Here is a 23,122-nt window from a genome sequence, read left to right as displayed (position 1 = left end):
CCTTCTTCCGTTTATGTATTTCACTGTGTGGCTATCAGATGAGTATTTAACTCTACAGTGAAAGTGTAAAGGAAGCAAAACACATAAGCAGATTGCTTTTCTTTATTGCTTTGACCAGTTAGACAAGGAAGTAAAAGTTGTAGTAGAGACCAAAGGAAACCCAAGGACATAGGTAAAGTGCTATGGTTGGTTAGACATTGTTAGACCCCTATCAAGTGTGTTTGTATACTCTTCCCCAAATTGGCTCTGAAAGCACGGCAAGAACATCAAATGTAAAAAGAAACCAAATGCTTGAGATTCTTTCACTTAATGTGTTGAGTCTCCAGTTGATTCTGAAGCCATCAATAAAATCATTCGCAGACTAAAATATTTAGTAACAGTGTTCAACAACTGTTGAACCAATTAGAAAAGTTGGTTTGTCTTCTAACACAGCGAGGAAATTAAGTAAAATTTAAGTTCATTTGGGCAAACTACAAGATGTATTAGATTCTTAGATGGAGCTAGCCTTTCTTCCCAAATTAACTTATGGGTTTAGGGGTTCAGCATATTTGCATCACAGAGAATCTCTCTCTCTCTATGTGTGTGTGTCACGTGTCACATGTTTGGGACAGGGTCTTACTGCCCTAGAACTTACTATGTTGATCAGGCTAATGGCAAACTCAGTGATACATCCACCTCCCATGTGCTGGGATTAAAGGTATGAGCCACCATACCCAGCTAGACCCTTACCTTCAGTTCTTGCTAGAAGACAGTGCTAAACAACAAGAACAAAGCTGTAATTAAAAGCATGTCATATTGTCTTTCTCTTGAGGACATGTGGCAAGCCTCAAAGAATAATTTTCAGCAAGATGATCCTCTGCATATTTCTCTTAGGACACTAAAGAAATGACTCCAGTTAAAACATTGCTTCTTGATTTGGTCTGGACAATGACAAATACAGCTCGTGATCAGAAAGGAGAAATGCGGTACATTTTAAAGGAAAGCATTCTTCAAAGCTCTCTTGGGATATGTCACTCAGTTATTTTTGTATACAACACACAGATGTTCGTCTTCGCATGCTCAGCCCACAAGCTGTTGTTGTACCTGGACTGCACTGGTGCCCTCTTAACTATCTAGCTCACCTGCAGAGAACGGCCAGCTACTCACCAGGGTGGTAAGGTCATTGTTTTGGCAGAGTAAGAGTGGTTCTTTTATACCCAGCTTATAATCATTGATTGGTAGATTTGGAACACAGGCAGTAATGCTTAAGTTTCTTTAGGTAACTTTGGCATTATCCTAAGGAGATGTGGCTTCTTATCCATCTTCCTGTGATTGTGAGTTCTGAGGGGGACACCAGGGGTAAAAGCCAGATTTTTGGTCCTGATTTCATAATAGCTATCAATCCAGTACATGCTGGAAATCCATGGTGGAATAAAAAAAAAAAAACAAAAAAAAACAAAAAAAAAACAAAGGCTCTTTGTATGTTGTGTTGTCAGTTCTTCTGGAGTTCGTTTTGCTAAAGCTAGTGATTGTAGCTATGTCCCAGAGAGAACGTATCTGAATGTAAACACTTAGTCACTGAGGGCAGCATGACAGATACTGGTGCTCATAATCCATCCAGAACTGCCTTCTGCTTCTGTGCCTTCCATCGGGCTGACTATTGGCTATGAGTATCATTCTTCAGTTTTCTTCAAAAGCTAAACATAAGCCCAATAAATTGTCTATCATTTCATTTGTTCCCCCTTTGTTGTGTATTTTTAAATAAATATAATTCAGGTAGATGTAAGATAAACACACAATTCAACACTAGTTGGTAGCATCCTTTGTTTGACATTAGCCCTTCTGTAGACCTGGATAGAAAAGTATCCTATGATTAATTGGTCCCCAGAAAGACTTCCAAAGGCTTTAATGAGTATTATGATGTTCTGCTGCTATCAAAGCAATGCTTGGGGGATGTCTCACGGAAATATTTTTATTTACTATCCAAGTTATCTGGAACTAACCACTTTGAAATTAGGAGACAGAAGAAAGACTTATACTCATTTTTCTTTTATTATATTTTAAATATGTCAGTAAAATACATAAATATATTTTGAAATATAAATTTCAAAAAATATAAAAATAATGATAATTTTTATAAACAGCAAAATTAGTGGCATCATTTTGATGGGGTGCCAAGGACCACTCAAACATAACTATTGTTGACAGAGATACATATTCAGCTTCCAGTTCAGAGTAGAAACCACAGCAATTGTCCTAGCAGGAGAAAGTTAATATAAACAGTTGGCAGTCAGGACCCGAAAACCTGAAAAAGCAAATACAAAATTTTCACTCATCCAGGGGCTAAGAAGGAAGAGATCGGGCTTCTTAAAAGCTAGTTGCATAGATGGGCTGCTCACGGAGCCAGGATTGAAATCCCTGAGATGTCAGCCATGACACGGACATACTGCATGGGCTTGGAGCACAAGCCTTTGGTTGGGCAGGACCAGAGGTCATAGCTGGGGTCTGTGAGGGAGCACAGTGCTGATAGTTGGGGAATAGTACAAAATGGAATAGCCAGCCACCATACCGACAAAAAACAGAAAACAGAACAGAAGCAGGCTAGAAGGAGAGCATCCCTTGTCTCTCCATGAGCCTTCTCTTCCCTCTCAAGGACCCTTGTTCGCAGAGCCTCGTGTCTCAGCTGGAGAAGGAAGAGCTGTGGCTTTCAGAGTCCCAGGCTGAGAATGACAGAAGTGGAGCTTGGGAGAATCGATGTGAAGTTAAACTACGACAGCATAGCAAGCAGCCCAGGCGACACACAACACCCAGCTCACTGATTCTGTGGGCTTTCAGTAACAGTATTTGTTGAAGGGTATGTTCAACGCATGTGGCTGGAATTCCATATTCTAAGTAAAAGTTATCAATTTTGAGAGAAATATCACTGAATTAGTTTGACAGTGCATGAAAAGAAAGTAACTGGATAATGCAATCAACTGAACACGTGTGTACTTTCAATATATCTCATTAATTAGCTGAAATATAATAAAAGTATTATATCGCATTGCACTAACACAATAAGTCATGATGGAAATAGAAGGATGGGGCAAGAAGGTGGGCTCATTTCTTGTGGAATGACACTATGGGAAAGGCAAAGTGGGAAACAGCTGGAGACCAGCACTGCCTCTATGCAAAACAATCCCAGCCTCTCAGCAAAAACTGTAGCAAAGCAAGAAGTGGATAAGGCTTCTGGGACATTTGGGCGTGTAGCAGAATCACAGTTTTTCTGAGCATAAAGATCAGTGTGCCTCCTCTTTTCCCCCAGAAGTACCCAACAATTTCTGTCAAGGTCAAATGTTAAAGTGAAAGCATTGAGGCCAGAAGAGGTCCATCCCTTGGCTGGTGAGTAAGGGCCCAGGTCTTCAACCCTGGCTCCCTGGAACCTACATCATAGAAGGGGTGAACCAACTCCCAGAATTTGTTCTCTAACTTCTACACATGTGCAGTGGTACATGTAAGACCCACCCCACCAATAAATAAACAACAACACATAGTACAGATATTGCCATAGAGATAAACAGCAAAGCAACCTAAACACATACACACACACACAAACACACACACAAAAGCCTAGACTGACAAAATATGTAAAGCTAAGATGATGAGGGCTGAGAATGTGCAGCCAAATGCAACAAATGGTCCTGATAATCTGAAAATTTCTGCGTTTGAAGAACCAAAGACATGTTAAGGAAGCTAATTGCTTTTGCAGAGAGAATGTAATATCTACAAAAAAGCAAGCCATTTGGGGAAGATAAATGATGTCTTTGTAATTAAAATATGATGGCAGGGTTTGAAGATATCATTACTTAGTTTAATGGCAGATTAGACAGAGATAAGTAGCCAGCCAGGACTCTCCAGTTTGGAGAACATAAGAGATTAAAAGCAACAGGAAATTTATGTTTTTATGTTGCATGGAAGATGGATTAAACATGTGTTGTAAATTTATCATTCGTGCATTCTAATCATATTGAAAAGAAAAGGTGGCTACAAGAAATAATCACAGAAATTATATATCCTACAAAATATAACACTGATTATAAGACCAGTAGATTTATTAAGAGGATTCTCTTGACTGCTGTAGTCACTGTCAGTAAAACAGTGTGAGGTACAAGCAGAAATTTATTAATATTTAGCAAGTGAGGGCCTAGATGGATAGCTCAATAGTTAAGAGCATTTGCTTCTCTTGAAGAGAACCTAGGTTTGGTTCTTAGCACCCAGACATAGGCTCATAACTATATGTAGCTCCAGTTTCAGAGGAATCCACCACCCTCTTCTGGCTTCCATAGGTACTGCATGCACATGATACACATGTATACATGTAGACAAAACACCCGTATATATAAAATAAAAGCAAAGAGATTCTTTAAAGGAATGTTTAACTAATGAACCAAAACATAAAAGGTAAGCTTCAAGAATACCAATGATGAAGAGAAAAATCTGAAGCGTTTTCTTTAAAGGAAGAATCAGACTTGGTAAGACTGTAAAAAGAGATATTAAATTGCACAAAAATGAGATTCTGACAAGAATTGCTTCTGAAGCCAAATTCATAAGGACAACCACACAAACACTTAAGCAAGGGATAAAATAAGACACTAATAAGCATCTACAATTCAGATATACAATCATCTACAGAAATTATAAAAACAAAAAAAAACATGAAAACTAAACAAAATTTAAAAAAATGAAGAAGGACAGAGACTGGTGACAAATTAACTTTTAAAGTACATGGTCTATTTGAAAAGCAACAATCTGTGGCTAAATTGCATGAAGATCTCACTAGCGAAAACAGTGCATTGGTATCAGAGGCACTGAGGAAGAAGAGGGAATCTTTGTTGTTTGATTCAGTAGATGAATAAAAAAATGTTTCCTTAAGGCTGGGCGATGGTGGCGCACGCCTTTAATCCCAGCACTCGGGAGGCAGAGGCAGGCGGAAATCTGTGAGTTCGAGACCAGCCTGGTCTACAGAGCTAGTTCCAGGACAGGCTCCAAAGCCACAGAGAAACCCTATCTTGAAAAACCAAAAAAAAAAAAAAAAAAAAAAAAAAAAAAAAAAAATGTTTCCTTAAAAATGGATGTTTTAACACAACAAAGTAAAGTTGAGTTTTAATGAAATTACAGCTATTTCCTTGTGCGGTTTCTATTGTTAATAATTAGTTTTTAAATAATCACCCTTATGTAAGAAGACTTATACAGAAAATCTATGCAAGCATCTAATTTTAGCACATTGGGTTGTTTTCTCTTTAACCTATTTGCTTTTCTGACGCTTAAGCCCAAAACACCATTTTAATTCACTTGCCAGTTTTAATCTGAAAAATTTTGTCTTCCATTTTTTTCTGTTACTAATGTGCAGTTCTGCAGTCTAAATGTTTCTCTGCAGAGCTCTCAGCCCGATCTTCTTCATGTACAAGACTTAAAATTATCAAGAAGTTATTGATGAAATGAAAGTTTGAATAATAAATAAGAATGTCTTCCTATCCTCTTTCTACTATTCGCTCTCTGAAAAATTTTAGTTTCAGTGCCTTTTATTCATGAAACGTCCCTTTATGCCCTTGTCCTCAGAAGTGATTGTCTTCTTTATCCACATTTCTACAATATTCTATACCAGACCTTCATCCCCTTGGGCTATGCTGGCCTCCACCCTAACAGCATCATTAGTTACCTATGCAGCTATGGTCTCAGTAGACTATAAACTCTTTGTGGGGCTGACAAGAGTCTGTATCTATTAATCTTTTAGACTGTCCTCTTGAGTACACACCTCTAGCTATGCCCTGCACTTGACAGCAGCTTTTAATTTAATTGGGTAATTGCAATAAGCACTATTAATCCTTTTAGTAGTACACTTGAGTGGGGCCAGAGACCTGGAACCAGAATAAAAACACATTGTAGTGATATTTTGTTTGTGCTGCAAGAAATAAAGCTTGCCTGAGGATCAGAGTCTGGAGTGAGTCACCAATTAGCCATAAAAGCTAGGCAGTGGTGGTGCACACCTTTAATTCTAGCACTCTGGAGGCAAAGGCAGATGGATTTCTGTGACTTCAAGGCCACCCTGGGCTACACAAGGTGGATCCAGAACAAAAGAAAAACAGAGCCAGTCAGTGGTAGCTCACACTTTAATCCCAGTATTTGGTAAACACGTGCCTTTATTCCCAACTCTAGGGACAGGAAGGGATATGGTTGGGCAGAGAGAGGAATATAAAACAGGAGACAGGAGCTGAAGCCATTCAGTCTGAGGATTTGTGATGACAGGATCTTGCCCCCTTCAGTCTGAGGATTTGGTAGAGGTGAAAAGTCTCTCCAGTGGCTGGCTCCTTTATTTCTCTGATTATTCAGCATTTACTCCAATATCCGATTTCCAGTTTTTATTAAAACCAATTAGAATTCACACTACAACATGTGATGTTATTTCTTTCATTCTCAGATGCGAAATAATGTTTTTTAATTAATCTCCATATATCCCCTTTTTTACCTATAAGGAACAATAAGCATTCAAAATATGCAAGATCATGGTATAAACATGAGATACCTACTAGCTAGGTGTACATGCGTCCATATGAATCTTAGTCTTGGCGATAGATATTTGGTGATTCATTTACTCAGTGAAGATCTGGGTGCCTACTGTGTGTCAACTGTTGCCACTGATACATGTGAGTGTAGGTCCCCATGGAAACCAGAGGTGTTGGGTGTTCCTGGAGTGAAACTTACAGGAGGTCGTGGGTCTCCTGAGTGGGTGCTGAGAACTGAATGCAGGTTCTCTGCAGGTGCAGTATATGATTTTAACAGCTTAGCCATCTCTCCAGCCATTAGAAAAGTCTAGTTGTAAGAGCGATGCTTCCAATTTATTAAATCAAGTTCTGTTTCAATTAAAAATAAGAAATGCAGAGCCTCATCTTAATATAAGCCTCAATATAAAATGATAAATGTCTCAATTACTTTCAAAGTTTTTAGATAGTATAAGCAAAATAAATATATGCAAAATTTATTGCCATGTGGAACACATGAGAAAATATTGAAAATTATTTGTCAGTTTAATAAAGTGAAATTAAGTTTAGTGACTTCATTTCAAATTTAAAAGATGTTCTTAACAAATTTAAAGAGCAGCCAGCTTAAAATGTAAAGCCTTTAACTATCTTTGTAATTATATGAAATAAATTGTGATGTATTTTTCTTATGGAAACAGTGCAGTAACTATCAATAATTGGAAATGGTTGACATTTTTTAATGAGAACACAGACTAAATGGTAGAATGGTGCATGAAATTGAAATAGCAATAATTTCATTAATATTGTACCATTTCTAGTATGGAAATGGAACTTTCTCACTTAACCCTTACTTGAAGAATAACTATGGTTTTAACTATGATGTCATTATTCTGTCATTATTCTGCTGGGAGCTGAAAAAATGCAAAATGGTGCCAATCACACGTAAAACTTTCAATTGTTTAGGAAATAAGTAGCAACTAGGTTCTATATATGTCTATATATGAATGAATATGTGTATATACACATAGGTATTTGCTTTTTAAGCAACACAAACTTGATGTTCTGTTTATACTTGATGATTATAAAAACTCCAACTAAATTGTGGTGCAAATGAGCAAAGGGAAGCAATAGCATCTTTGAAATGGTAGTAGAAAGACGAGACTGAAAGAAACAAGTACTTGTTTTGGAGCCAGATGAGAAGAACAGGGAGAAATGCTGAAAGAACAGCACTATGGGAAGGGACTTGATCCTATGGCAGCCATGTCCTTCAAGCTGGAAATCCCCTAAGAAATTTCCCTTTGGGTTTAGAAGGAGTGCTAGGTACATAGTCATGTAGACAAACCATAACAGATAGACTAAAAAGTAAAACCATGGCTGGAACACACGGTAGAATTGAGAGATTCACTTACAGCCCAAAAAGATGGCATTATTGTTTACATATACTTGCAATGAGTTGTGTCTTTCTTTTTTTTATTTTTTATTTATTTTTTTAAATACAGAAAAATTATTTAATCAAAATTCAGTCCTCTTTCATGTTATAAAGCTGAAAAATTATTAAGAGAGGATGTTTTCTCTCAGTAACAGAAACAAGGCACAAATGCAATGTCTCATCTTTTCTGTAAACATAATGCTAGAAGTTCTATTCAGATAGATTGGGCAAGAAATAAAAGCACTTGGATAGCAAGGAAGAAGCAAAACATCCTGTTAGCTACAGACACAATGTACAATGCTGTCTCACCGACGATAGACACAACGCTCACTAATGTGGGAAAGATATTTGAAGAGAGAAGAGAGTTAAAGGAGGTGGGAGGGAGACAGGACAAGGTATGAGGTGAGAGCAAGCAGAATGCATTACATCCATGTGTGAAACTGTCAAAGAAAAGTGGAGTAAGGAGTTGTGTCTTTCTTAAGCAATGATTTATTCTTTGAGAGTTTAATAATATACTTGGAACACACTTCACCCACCCAACTCCTCTCATAACTGGCCTCTCCAGTTTCTCATCTTTTTCCATCCAATTTTGAGATTTCTTCTTTTTTTTTTTTGAGTTTTGTATTTTTAATGTACTCGATAGACTGAGGAGTGATCCTTCTCAGACACATGGCACTGTTATAAGCCATGTTGATAGTGGCCACTGTGAACACAGTTTTTAGACATTTACTTCTAATTTTTTTCTACCTAAATGTAAATTAAGTTTTACAGCCACAGTTTAAAAACTGTGACAGCCAATTAAGAAAAAAAATTAGGTTGAGCTGGTTGGCTGAATTTTTGTGTAATTAGGGCAGGCAAAGTCCTCCAGAGACAGGCAACATCAGATGCCATAGTCATCTTTTCTTCTAGAGCTATTGCCCCAAGAAATGCCTTATTTTTCTGTAGGCTATTACAGGTAGACAGAGCTAAGAAAATTGGAAAATTTGACTTGGCAAAAATAATTTAAATATATTGAGTTCAAAAATTAAATTCTATTAAAATATACTTTTAAAAGTTATATATCTGATTAGGTATTAACATCTAGAATGTATTTATATATATCACATATATATGTTCAAGATGTTAATATATAGAGATATTAATATATATGTATATGTATGTATGTATATGAAAGTCAGCACTAAGAAAAGTCAACAATTCAATTGGAAAAAGTATCTGATGAAAAACTGACCAGTAGTTAAATTGACATCTTTCAGAAGACATAAAATCAAAACTTGTCACAGGAACATTAAAAGGTGGGAAGAATTCACTTATTAGAGTATGCAAAGCACAATGCCCATGTAACACCATTGCATTCTAGTTAGAAAGGTTATTTTGTGTTTGTTTGTTTCTTTGATTTGTTTTTAAGCTCTGAAGTGCTGGTAAAGACATAAAGAAAAGAGAACCTCTACACACATTAGGTAAGATTTCAGTTGTTATAGCTATGATGGAAAACAATCCAGAGATCCTTCAAAAATCAAAGCTAGAAGTAATGCATCTTTCAGTAAACCCAGTACTAGATTACATATGCAAAAAAATACGTGTGCATGCCTCTATTTATTGCATCACTACTCTTGATGGCCAGAAAATGGAAATACCCTAATTGTCCATCAGCTTATGATTGGATAAACAAAACTGCAGTACTTATGCATAATGGGATACTATTCAGTTATTCCAAATGTTGAACTCCTGTCATTTATGACAATGTTGATGGAACTAGAGGTCTTACGTGAAGTCAAATAAGTCAGTCATAGGAAGACAGAAACAGCGTTGGCTCATACATATGGAATGTATAAAAGCTGATTTTCTTTATAGATGTTAAGAATGAAATGACAAAATGACAGTTTCCAGAGGCTGGGAAGCATGAGGAAAAAAGAGAGAGAGAATACTGCTGTTAGATAAGAGAAACCAGCTCTGGTGTTCTGTCCATTGTAGGGTGACTATAAATATCAATTATGGACTACAGATTTTATAAGATCTGGGAAGAAATATGAGGATCACTTTTACCTCAAGCAAATGGTAAATGCTTTAAGAGATAGAAATGTTTGTTCAATCGTTAAGAGTTGAAAATGTAGGTATCCTCTTAATATGCACCTTTTCTATGTCATTTATAAAAATATATTTATATGTACTATTTTTATTTTTAAACTCTAATTATAATATATTCTATGAAAATAATTGTAGAAAATTATAGTCATCTTAGTATTATTATACTCTACTGTTAGGGAACCCAAAGTTTTGGTGTTTTGAGTCAAAGCAGAGTTCGGCATATAGAATCAGATATAAAAAGTTCAGGGCTCCATTGAGTAGAGATTTAGTTATTTATTCTGAAGAGTAAGTAGAAGTGTTTATTGTATATGCACGATCCACAGATGGATCGTTTTTCATTGTAAATTTTGTAATAGTGATTTAGAACCAAATGCATAATAATAACTTGCTGACTGAATATAGTTTATTTTACATTTTGATCCTATTTGTGAATTCTAAATTTATCTTCAAGTGATTAAACTAGACAGTTATTTTTCTCCAACAATAATCTCTTAAATTTTGCATATGAGCTGTTGAATATTTCCGTATGTCCCGTAGTCTTGAGACTTCATGTTTTAGTAGACTTTTTGTGAGTGGAAATTCTATATTCACATAATTAATACTTCACAATAAATCAGTATTAATCAAAAGTTTCCCATATTCCTTCAAGTGACATCTCTAAGTAGACTCACTCTGTAAACTTTTAAAGAACGCCCACCGAGCAATCTGCTTAGGTTAAAAAGTCTTGTTATGTTGCCCTGCAGTGCCAGCTGGTTTAAATGTGAAGGACAATTCAGGTCAATTTGTCATGATGGCTCAGAACACTGTGTGCAGAAAGAATCAGGATCTTCAAAAAAACTCATCAAGAAATGCTTCTTTGGTTGATTAACAGTGTGGTCCCTCAAGCAAGGAGATGATTTTGAAGGGAGAAAATAAATATTACCAGTTTTCAGAGGTGATGTTTCCCTTTAATTGTTTGTTCATTAGAAGCAAAATATTAATATTAATAATGTAAAAGTTGAGGGGAAAAAAGTGACCCATCCTATGGGGACCTGGCTTGTCTCTTCTGCGGAGAGCGCTTAGGAGCTTCAGGCACTACTGGTGTAAGCCAGTTACTTAGTGAGGCACTATGATTTCTGTGATTTTCTAGCAAGGTCTTGAACAAAAATGCCCAAGGTGATAAATAAGCTGCACTTACTTATGGTTAAAATGCATTATGACCTTGATCATGGCCCTCCTCTTTCCTAAACCTTAGCAAAGCCCTCAGAAATCCAGATTACAGCTTTGTTTAGGAAGAAACTGCTTTTTAGCTTTTAAAGCATTGTAACAAACTACGATGTTTAAAAATACAAAGGTGGGAGAGTTCGTAGTAACTTTTAGAGATGTAATTTGAAGTGTCATTCATATCCTGTATATACTCATTGTACTTAAGTGCCTTGCTGTTTACAAATCTTATTCTCCTCCTCTATTCTTTACCCTCCCTCCCTCACCCCATCTTTCCCTTCCTCTATCCCTCCTTCCCTCCCTGTCTCTGTCTGTCTTTTTCTCTCCCCCCTCCCTTGCTCCCTTTCTCTCTCTCTCTCTTTCTCCTCTTTCTCTCTCTCTCTCTCTCTCTCTTTCTCTCTCTCTCCCTCCCTCCCTCCCTCCCTCTCTCTCTCTTTCTCTCCCCCTCTCTCTCCCTCTGTCAGCACCTTTGTTTCTATGTTTAAAACACCCAGCCTTGTTTCATATTGACTCATTTGAAATCCTTTGTTTCATGGAAGATAAGATTCCAGGTTTGGCCTGAATGGAGTTCCCTAAAGGTAAAGGGAACTCTTTAGGCTTCTCTGGGGAAAAGAGTGGAGCTCTGGTGAAACAGGACACATTTTTCTTTGATTACTGAAAACAGCAATCATGGAAGCTTAAAAATTGGCCCATGGTCCTTTTTCTCTTGATGTCAGTTTCATAGTATGATGAGAGACTCTAGGGTCAATCAACTCTATCCTGAATCTTCTATATAAATATAAGTATATGAAATCTATAATATATGTTATATATATGTATATCTGTGTTCTATTGTTAAGTTTCAAAAATATTAGCCTTTTTTCTCCTTTTTTGGTGTTTTAGTTTTAATTTGCTAGTAGGAGTGTTTGAGTCAATCATGGTTGAACACAGTGAGAATATTGAGAATATCTTCAGTTGTGTTTATCGTGATACTTCTCATTTTTTCAGAAAATTACATCTTTGCATATTTCTCCTCTTATCTCAGTCCTCTGCATCATCAATTTGATTGTTTATATTTTGGATTTGCTCCATTCTTCTCTGTTCTGTTAAAGATCCCTTGAATCTTTCCTGTGGTTCACCGAGTTCATTGAACTAAACTTTTATTGCAGCAGCCATGGCATAAATTGAAACTTGGCTAGAAGTTTTTGATTTGGGGAAACCTATTGTTGCTGCCTTTGACTTTTTTCTCCAACTGTTTATTGCAGTGTCCTTTTTTTTTTTTTTCCTTTGACAGAGGCTGTGTCTCTCTTACTTCATTGAACATGGAAAAGCATTCTGGGGAGTTCTGTTCTGAATTCTATTTTGTCTTATTTCAGGTGTTTCATTTCTCTCACGACTCTTCCTCTTATGTGGCAATCCTTTTCCTAGATCCCAGCACTTCTCTCCCTCTTAGCCTCAGTGTAACACAAGCATTTCAAATCATCAGGAAACTGACTGACCTTGGCCTTGTTCTTTGTCTTCATATGTGATGGGAAGTTTTCTCCAAGGCCCAGGTTGATGAGAGACAAGCACTCATTGTTTCCATTTAATTTTTAAATCTTTAGAATCTTATGTACTATGTTCTGCTCTGCTCGGAAGCCATTTTTATTAACCCCTAGGGACTTTTCTGTTTTACATTATATTGAACTGAGGTCCAATATCAAACAAAAAAGATACCATATGCATTGGGGTACATTTTGCCCAAGGGTTTCTCCCACAATAATACACTGTCTGCGGGAATGTGTTTCCAAAAGTGTACCATGCTGTTATTTCCTGGAAGATGGTGAAGGTCCTACAGTGTTGGTGCTTGTGTGCTGCTGTGAGAGTAGAGATGTGGAAGAAGGAGGTGAGGAAGAGCCAGTGTCAGTGTCTATGCCTTGAGGGATGATGGCATCAGGCTGTCAACCTGATGAGATCTAGGCTTCCCTGGATTGGCTTAGGGGGCAGAGTATGATCAAGGGTGATGGGATTTTTCATGCTTTTAAAAGACTCTTCATTTCATGAAGAAAATTCTGGATATTTTATTAACTGTCTTTGGAAAGGATTTTCCTCAATTGTTTCTGTGGGCAGTCAGCAGACTGAGCTATTTTGCCTTATTTCAGGAGCTGCTTTAAAATCTGAACAGGTATCTTTTCTGTCCACAGGAATATTCTTTCAAAACCTTTGTTTTCTCCTCTCCCAGGTAAGAGTCCAGAGGAGTACACAGAACACGGTTTCAAAGTCACCCTGCTTAGCCCTTCCCTGACCCACGGAAACTGAGTTCTCTCTTCATAAACATATGATTAGCCTAACTACCACTCCAAGTACTGCAGCACAGATGCTCTTCCGAGCATGTTCATAAGATATGCAAATCCACCTCGTCCTTTGCTTCATTAGGGCTTCCATTATTTAGTTTCACTATAAAACAGTTGAGGGTGAAAAGGATAATTAATGCAATTAAGCTTGCATCATTTAAAAATTCCCTAATTTTAGTAAATGTTTTAATGGAACACTAGCCTAAAAACGGAAGGAGAAATTTATTACCTTCATTATATATGACATATAGAACAAAAGTAATTACTGTGGAGACCCAAAATATTATATAAATGAGAACTGGTTATTTAATAGAAGCCATGCCCATTGTTAATCTACATGTTTAGTTTCCTCCCTAAACTATTTTCATGAGTATGTCTATTAATATGTACATACATTACATACATTTTCTACATTTCTAGATGGTCACATGTCAAATGATGAGAGTAAGGCTTTGCTGTTTTTTTTTTTTTTTTTTTTTTTTGTCTACTTGACACAAACTTAGGGGACCTAAATGGAGAAATTGAATCTGCCTCTGATTCAAGCGTGGGTATATCTCTGGAGCATGTTCTTGATTAATGATTGGTGTGAGAGGGCCCAGCTCACTGTGGTTGGTACCCATCCTGACCACATGGTCCTGGGTTATATAATAAAGCAGGCTGAGCAATCCATGGGGAGCAAGCCAGTAAGCAACATTGCTCCAAGTCTCTGCCTTAGGTCCTGTCTCGAGATCCTTCACTGACTTCTTTAGATGATCGACTGTAATGTGTGATATGTAAGGTGAAATAAGCTCTTTCTTCCTATATTGCTGTTGTATGGGGTGTTTATCACGGCTATAGTAGGAAAGCAAACGAGGACAGATGCTAAAGTATTTTGTTCTTGTCTCCGTTATTCTTTGTGGAAGCAGCATGGTGCCTGGGCTGACCTCAAACTCACAGTCATGGTGCTTCAGCCTCTCAAGCCCTGGGGTCATAAGCACAGTTCACCAGTGTAAACTACCCCTTCCTAGAGATTTAAATCTGTATTGTGATGGGTTAGCTTGTTTGAAACATCACTGAATGCACATCTAACTATCTTGTATCCCTTATTATCTACTAGGTTTACAATTTAGTCAACATTTTCTTGAAAAGTAATATATTTCAGATCCGGAAATGCTTTTTTTCTGATGGCCCCAAGAGCTATGAGGAAAATGAATACATTCAGGCTAGGTGACATGCTGAAGACTCCCAGTCTGCTCAGAAAACGAGTTAGTAGAGTGTGCAGAGGTAGTGTTGGGGATGTGACATGAGGAATGGGGTGCATTTGAAGCTGTCTAAAATTGAATTCTTTTGAGTCAGTTTTATGTGAATCCTTGTGAGTGTGTAGGGCTGTTTTTCCTCTCCTTGGATTGTACAGGTATAGTAGTTATTCCTGACCTTGCATGGCTTACTACCCATCTTCTTTATACATTTTGTTATCGTTGTTCCAAAAGCTTCCAAAGGCATGCATTGTGTTATTTAAATTTGTGAAGACAACTTACTATTAGCTGTAAAGTTCAAATCTAGTATGGTCTTCTGGTGATACTTCATTTGTATTTTAATAAATAAAGATTGCCTGAAGTTCAGAGAGTAAAACAGCCATGCACTGATCAGCCATACAGACCAGGCAGTGGTGACACACACCTTTAATCCCATCAACCACACTAGTTTGCAATAGAAACCAGGGAGCAGATGTGCACACCCTTAATCCCAGCTCTAGAGAGGAATATAAGACAGAGGAGACAGCTCTCACACTCAGTCTCATTCTGAGATTCCTGGAGGCAGGATCACCGTTTCAGACTGAGGTAGAGGTAAGAGCCAGTGGCTGGCTGCTCTGCTTTTCTGACCTTCAAGCTGAACCCCAGTTTCTGTAACTGGGTTTTTATTAATCCTGCTTCAGGGTCTGATGGTATTTTACTGTGGGGTGATCAAGGAGTTAATTTTCTTCATGGGAAAGAGATTTTAGTCTTAGAGTTCTCAGACACCACCCTATGGTCTTTAAAGTTGTACTAGCATAGGAAAAGATGGGTAGAGGACCTATACTAATCTTCAGCCAATTTAGCCTAAAGGATCTCACAGTTCATTATCAAACTGAGTCACATAGCCTAAGTGCAAGGGGGCCTGGGGATATGAGGACTATACTGAGTATTTTCATACCATAAGTCTCTCTGGCATATATACCAACTGTAAGAAATGTAGTTTAAATGCAAAATGATCACAGTAACTGCGCTTGTGGCTAAATAGTATAATTTTATAAGCAAGGAACTGTACTGCCTTCCTGAAAGTTATCACTTTCAAAAAACCTTCCCAGTGAATTCTGTTTGTTTGCTTTCTAGAAAATATGCGTCATTTCTACAAGGACTACTGATAACTAACTCTCTTCTTTTAGGAATGAAAAAAATTAAAATTGCATTATTGGTCTTTGTTGTACTCCAATTCAAACCCGGAATCTAATAGCTTGGGTCCTACCACTGGGAGTGGATGTAGTCATTTGTGTCAGTTCAGAGCGTAAACCCTCTAACCCAAGGATTACCAGTCAGCTTCATGCTACACACTTGAGAGTGTAGTGGCCTTTGCTCATAAACCATATGCCACTTTCCCTCCGCTGCACTGAGACGGAGGAGAACACCAAGTACCACCCTGTTCCTGACAATCTCTGTGGCGACTTAATTTATTTTTGAGCTTGACAATAATGTCTTTATCATCTAGCTACTGCTCCCTATCTCATCTCCTGGTGGCACAGCAGGCTCAATGCGCTTCATTTTCAGAAACAACAGCAGATTTAATTTTAATGGTGATGGTGATGGGGGATTGTTTGAAGACTGTGTCAGAAATGATTGAATCATTTTTGGAAGAGGCCACTGCTAAGCTAGTCGGCTCTTTGGGGGGTGATTCTGGTGACTCAAAATAACAATAAGAGCCTAATGGAAAGAAACTCATGCCTGGAAGGAGAATTGGGAAGTTGTTTCAGCTAGAAAAGCACAGATTAGATTATAAAACCAGTGATGTAGGACTTGACTGATATTAAGGGTGCGCTTTTACCAACCTTATTAAAAATCCACCAAGGGATGTCAGGGTACAATTTAGTGTAAAAGCATGGGCTTAACATGCTGGTCTTGGGGTTCAGTCCCTAGTAGTGCTCCTTACACATACACACACACTTCAACAAAGGAGGCTGAGGGAATAAATCCAGAATGGAGCTGCTTTTTGAAAATTTGGAGGGATATATTTAAGGATTTACCCCTGGGTGGGTTGTTTTGAAAGTATCACCCCTGCAAAGGAAAGGCCAACTTTACTTCTTGGTGTTATTTTAAAATGAAACCTAGTTGAGTCAACCAATTTGGGGATCAAAAACTGGGGAGGGTGCCATTTCCATTCTCTCTATGTTTCTTGTAGAATGTAACACGATAAAGGTTCTCTTTTGTCTAATCATTTGGCTTCATCTCTGTCCTGCTGCTTCTTATGGCTACTCACTGCCACATGCTGAGAAAGGTTCTTTGTTGTGTTGGCTAATTGAGTAACTCTCTGATGGTTTTCTTGTGACTCTTTGAACTTTTCCATCTTTTATTTTATCATTTTTTTTGAGAAAACCTTAGATCTTATTTGATGCCATAGATGTTAAGCTTTGAACTAACTACCAGCTTTAAACACCAGACAATAATATGCATAGGAGATATTAGGAAGGTAATTGGAGTCCAAAGCCGTTGAAACGTTCGGCTGAGATGACTTATACTTAAACATTGAAAAAGTAATTATTGCTATGGTGGTTTGAATGAAAATGATCCTCATACGCTTGTAGGAAATGGCATTATTAGGAGACAAGGCCTTGATAAACGAAGTATGTCACTGAGAATAGGATTTGAGATTTCAAATGTTCAAGCTAGGTCTACTCTCTCTCCTCTTGCTCTTTCTGCTGAGACATAGACGTCTCAGCTACCTCTCCAGCACCACATCTGCCTGCATGCTACCATACTTCACACCATAACAATGGACTAAATCTTTGGTTTTTTGTTTTTTTTAATGTTATTTTTTATTTTTTTAATTTATTTATTTGTTAAGGATTTCTGCCTCCTCCCTGCAACCGCTTCCCATTTCCCTCCCCCTCCCCCGATCAAGTCCCCCTCCCTCATCTGCTCAAAAAGCAAACAGGGTTCCCTGACCTGTGGGAAGCGCAAGGACCGCCCACCTTTATCCAGGTCTCCTAAAGTGAGCATCCAAACTGCCTAGGCTCCCCCAAAGCCAGTACGTGCAGTAGGATCAAAAACCCACTGCAATTGTTCTTGAGTTCTCAGTATTCCTCATTGTCCGCTATGTTCCGCTAGTCCGGATTTATCCCATGCTTTTTCAGACCTAGGCCAGCTGGCCTTGGTGAGTTCCCAATAGAACATCCCCATTGTCTCAGTATGTGAGTGCACCCCTCGTGGTCCTGAGTTCCTGGCTCATGCTCCATCTCCTTCTGCTCCTGATTTGGACCTTGAGATTTCTGTCTGGTGCTCCCATGTGGGTCTCTGTCTCTGTCTCCTTTCATCACCTGATGAAGGTTAATATTCATGAGGATGCCTATGTGTTTGTCTTTGGATTCACCTTCTTATTTAGCTTCTCTAGGAACATGAATTATAAGCGATCAGGGAAATGCAAATCAAGACAACTTTAAGATACCATCTTACACCTGTCAGAATGGCTAAAATAAAAAACACCAATGATAGCCTTTGCTGGAGAGGTTGTGGAGAAAGGGGTACACTCACCCATTGCTGGTGGGAATGCAAACTTGTGCAACCACTTTGGAAAGCAGTGTTTCGGTTTCTCAGGAAATTCGGGATCAACGTACCCCTGGATCCAGCAATACCACTCTTGGGAATATACTCAAGAGAGGCCCTATCATACAACAAAAGTATATGCTCAGCTATGTTCATGGCAGCATTGTTTGTAATAGCCAGAACCTGGAAACAACCTAGATGCCCTTCAGCGGAAGAATGGATGAAGAAAGCATGGAATATATACATATTAGAGTATTACTCAGCAGTAAAAAACAAGGACTTCTTGAATTTTGCGTACAAATGGATGGAAATAGAAAACACTATCCTGAGTGAGGTAAGCCAGACCCAAAAAGAGGAACATGGGATGTACTCACTCATATTTGGTTTCTAGCCATAAATAATGGACTAAATCTTTGAATTATAAGGCAGTGCCAGTTAAAATGGTTTCCTTTATAAGAGTTGTCATGTTATGCTGTTTCTTTGCAGAATAAAATCCCGAACTCAAACAGAAATTGGTGCGAGGGAATAGGGTGTTGTTATGATAGGCCTGGGCATACTGTTGTTTGAAGGAATATGGACGTTGAAGCTTTAGGTTAGAAAAGGAGTTGAACGTTTTAAGCAGGATTGAATGAGCCACACTAGTAGGAGCATGAAAGTCAGTGGTGCTGAGGGTGATTTGAAAGTAGGGTCCAGCTCAGGAGATTTCAGAGGAGAAAAGTATTAATGTGTGGCCTAGAGACTATTCTTGTGATATTTTGGTGACAAATATGACTGCTTTCTACCCTTATCAAAAATAAATCTGTCTGAGGCTAAATTGAAAAGTTATGAATTAACAGCTTTTACAGAGGAGATTTCAAAACAGCCTAATATTGACTGTGTCATGCAGTTATTAATGGGTCTTAAGTGAAAAGGAGCAAGTTGAACAAGGAAAAATACAAAACACTCAATCTGGGGAGAAAAGGAACACCAGAAAGTTTAATGGAGTCAATTCCAGTGCTCAAGGAGATAAAAAGTTTAAAGAAAAAAGTGAGGCTAAGTAGAATAAAGAGAGTGGTGACCTCAGGGGAAGTCTCCACGCAACTAGGCTTACCACTGAAAACAGAAAGCTGGTGAAAATGACTTTGAAGGAGAGGGGCATGTCCCAGCCCCAGCAAGCAGCAGACCTTAGTAGTTTCAGCTAAGGAGTCAAAAATACAAGAAAGGGATCATGGAATGTCCCTCCATGATCAAGGAAAGCTGCTGAGACCAGGCCTATGTCAGGGAGCATGGAAGTCTAAAAATGTCATTGTGTAAATGAAGATTACAAGATATTGGAACTGTCAGAGCCATGGGATACCTGCTGAGGAAAGCTTCCCACAGGCAGTGGAGCCAGCCCAATAGAAAGAAGTGTATTTCAGTCAATAAAGCTGAAAAGAGTTGGCGATCTAAAGAATGGCTTCCGGGAGTGGGGAGAATGAATTCCTCCAAGGACAATCTCCCTGAGGGGCTATCCATTCTCAAGTAGCCTTAAACACGTGTTCTTACAAGCAACACTAAATGGACTTAGTAGGTCACTTATGTGTATATGTATGTATGTGGACACATACGAAATTAAGCAAGAAGAGGTAATAAATTTGAGAGAGAGCAGGTTGGACACAGGAAGAGTTGGAAGAGAATGAGGAAAATGCTATAAATATATATTAAAGTAGGAAATCCTTAAAACCTAGACAAAATTGAATTAAATAAATCTAAACATTTGAAAAGAATAAAAATTATTTACTGGTAATATAATTAAAACTGTAACCTCAAAGTCTTAATTGAGAGCTTATATACTGAATAAGGTAATTGTTCAAATGAATGGATAAAAATATGAATTAATAGCTTTTGTATAATCTAGAAAACTCCAAAGAATTCTTTACCCATTGCATTAAAACTTCATCCTTATTATGTAACTTCTCCTAAATACTTGAATCACTTTTGGAATATTTTAGATTGCAGCAGTGCATTTAGATTCTTGTGAAAACAGAAAAGTGTTTTGATGTAATATGCATGCACTCTAATTATTAAATACTATTTGGGAGTGAAAAGTGTGCATGTATGTTTATATGTAGCATGTTCTAAAGAGAAGCAAACTATATAATACACATATAAAGATAAAAGGAAAATATGCAATATTAAAAACACAATTGACTTAAAATAAAAAGTAAACATTAATGTAGACTTTCTTGTCACAAAAGTTTTGAGTAATTTAATACACTCAGCATTTCAGTGGATTTCTTTTTGAATAAGTAAGATTTATTTTAAATGATTCATATTGTAGGCTAAGTGTTCAAGGATAGCCAAAACATCTTGAATATAATAAGAAAGATGATCATGTCTTAATAAAATATAATGCTTGTAAAGTTATTACATCAAAAAAGTGGTCTCTTGCAAGATTCCAAATAAGCAGACTACCAGAACTTACAGTATTCTAAAATTATTGAATGTAAATGTGTGAAGAAGGAAAGAGACTGTCAGGAAAGTTAGGGAGAGAGGGAGGAAAAAGAGGGGGAGAGAAGAAGCCAAAGAGGCAAAAAAGGTTAATTCGTTTATAAATGTATTTTGTGGATGTGGAAAAAGAAAGGAAGAAAACATTGCCAGCAAAATTCACTGGGGAGGATGCAACATAAGGAGGGCCGATTAGCAACTTTTGAAAATACTGTCCATTGTGTCCTTTCCTCTTTTCAACAAGTCCCAGATGAAACAACAGCTTTGCAAAAACTGGCAAAAATGAGTCTCAGCATGTCTTGTTTGAGAAACCCTCATTTTTCTGCTCTTTAAATAATGCTATTTTGTTTGCATATAAACTTTAACTATTTAGCTACCTGGGGATACAGCAATAAACAAAATGTCTTTGCCCTCAAGGAACTTCTACTTTAGTGAAGGGTGTCAGAAAATACAAAACTGAACAGTTTTTGGTGTATAGTATATCTTATGTTGGACAACTGGCTTCTAAATCTAAGTCAACTGAATCATGAATTAGGAAAGGTATTTTACATCCTGAAAGAGAAAATAAAAAAGTAAGCAAAACTTATAAGGGCATTTGATCTCAACTCAACCATGTAGTAAACCAACTAACAAGTATGTTTAGCTGTTACAAGTGACAAAAGCTGGCTTTCCTTTGGGTAGTGGAGGATGTGAAAAAAATATCAATTTTTATATAGAGAGGTAAATTGCTATAAAGATACATAAATTCTAATCATCAACCACTGCAGATCCCCCAAAGAAGAGGTTCCCTGGGGGTAACTATAAGTCAAGTAGAGGTGGAGCCTATCCTATAAAGCCCTGGCAAATCTGCCCGTAACAGTTGGGGCACCTGATCACAAAGTCTCGCAGAATGCTACTAAAGGACTTGACCCTCAAGCCCAGGAAGGAAGGTAAATTCACATGAGTTTCTTGCCTACACTGTTCTTTGTGTTACCTCAAATTCCAGTATTTCCGGAAAAGGAGAGGAGATGGTAGACTGTAGTATTTTCCCATTGTAGCAGGAAAGAAACCAACTCTTAGGACTCATAGAAATTAAAGTTTTGAAGGTAATCCATAAGATATATTTTTGACTTCAGAAAGAGAAAGAGGGGTGGGGGGACACCTTTCCAAACAGTACGCAGTAAGTATTTTCTCATTGAAGTGTCTGAAGGCATCCAGGGCTTTTGGCCTCCTGGCTTTGTATTTATGTCTTCAACTAATGGTGTAATTTGAACCTTGACTTATTGAGCTTAACTCTCAGAGTATGGACTCTAAAGTCCTAAGCAGAAGTTAGTTTTCTTAGTTGTTGGCTTATCATTTGAAATGATGCTTTTATTTAAGTCTTCTCCAAATTCTTGAGTGATTCTATAAGTCAATAGTAACTACAAAGGTCTAGCTATTCTGTGAAATAAAACAAAAAATGTAAATGACTATCAAATTACTCAGGAAAATCGAAGACATGATGGGTTCATAAAGCCTTAGCTGTTTAAATCGAAGTCTCAATTAAATTGCTCAGCCATTTGTGAACAAATTCATCAGAGCAAAGCAGATACCGAGAAAAGTATTTAAATCCTCAAACAATGAAAGAAGATTAAGGTATCCAAGATAACTGAAACCAATATTCCATTGTAAAAACAGGACAATACTCTGCTTTACTTAGACTCTGCTGTCACTGCTGCTGCTGTGGCAGTGGTATCTCTGGCATGTGGAAAGGAGTGGAGAATTAGGGTGTCTGCTGAGACTCAGAAGTGGCCTGACTGTAAGCTGGAGTATTGGCAGCCATGATATCGTTTTATGCACATAATAAAACACCCCACATTTGTGCAATATTTTATACTTTACCAAACGCTTTTGGGTGTCTTACTTCACTTAACCTTTTCAAGATTGCTGTGAACAAAGAAAGAAACTAAAGTTCAAAGGAGGAGGAGGAGTTGCCCAAATTTACACAAGAACTATATCAAAGGTGTATACACAGCATGCTGAAGCCAGAATATAGCCATCTCTGTATTAAACCAGACCTGATGGTCTGCTCCTTTGCTCTAGAACAATTTACCTGATTTCTAAATGACAACATAAGCATGCAGTTGCTTTTAGCTTTTGCTTCTTTTGACACCTCAACTAAGCATTCTGGGGGATACATCCTGTAAGCCTGTTGAATTCATAGGCATCAAACTCCTCAGGGATGACTTTCTTGTAGTAATAAGGGTGGCGGGGCTGCGTCCCCAGCACCCCAGCCGCCCGCACGGCTAGCTTATGCCCGAAATAACAACACACAAACTGTATTCATTTAAACACTGCTTGGCCCATTCTCTTCTAGGTTAATTCTCACATATTAAT

The 23,122-nt window shown here is 37.7% G+C and overlaps 1 protein-coding gene across 2 annotated transcripts in view; it reads left to right on the top strand.

The window, feature by feature from the left end:
* Window positions 1-23,122, top strand: part of Kcnn2 (potassium calcium-activated channel subfamily N member 2) — a 362,369-nt gene that overhangs the window by 123,598 nt on the left and 215,649 nt on the right. The window lies entirely within an intron of this gene.

The sequence above is a fragment of the Microtus oregoni genome, unplaced genomic scaffold (genome assembly GCF_018167655.1).
Source record: "Microtus oregoni isolate MIOR12 unplaced genomic scaffold, Mior012 000011F_ref0000422, whole genome shotgun sequence".
Classification (NCBI taxonomy): domain Eukaryota; kingdom Metazoa; phylum Chordata; class Mammalia; order Rodentia; family Cricetidae; genus Microtus; species Microtus oregoni.
This window is presented reverse-complemented; position numbering and strand designations above follow the sequence as displayed.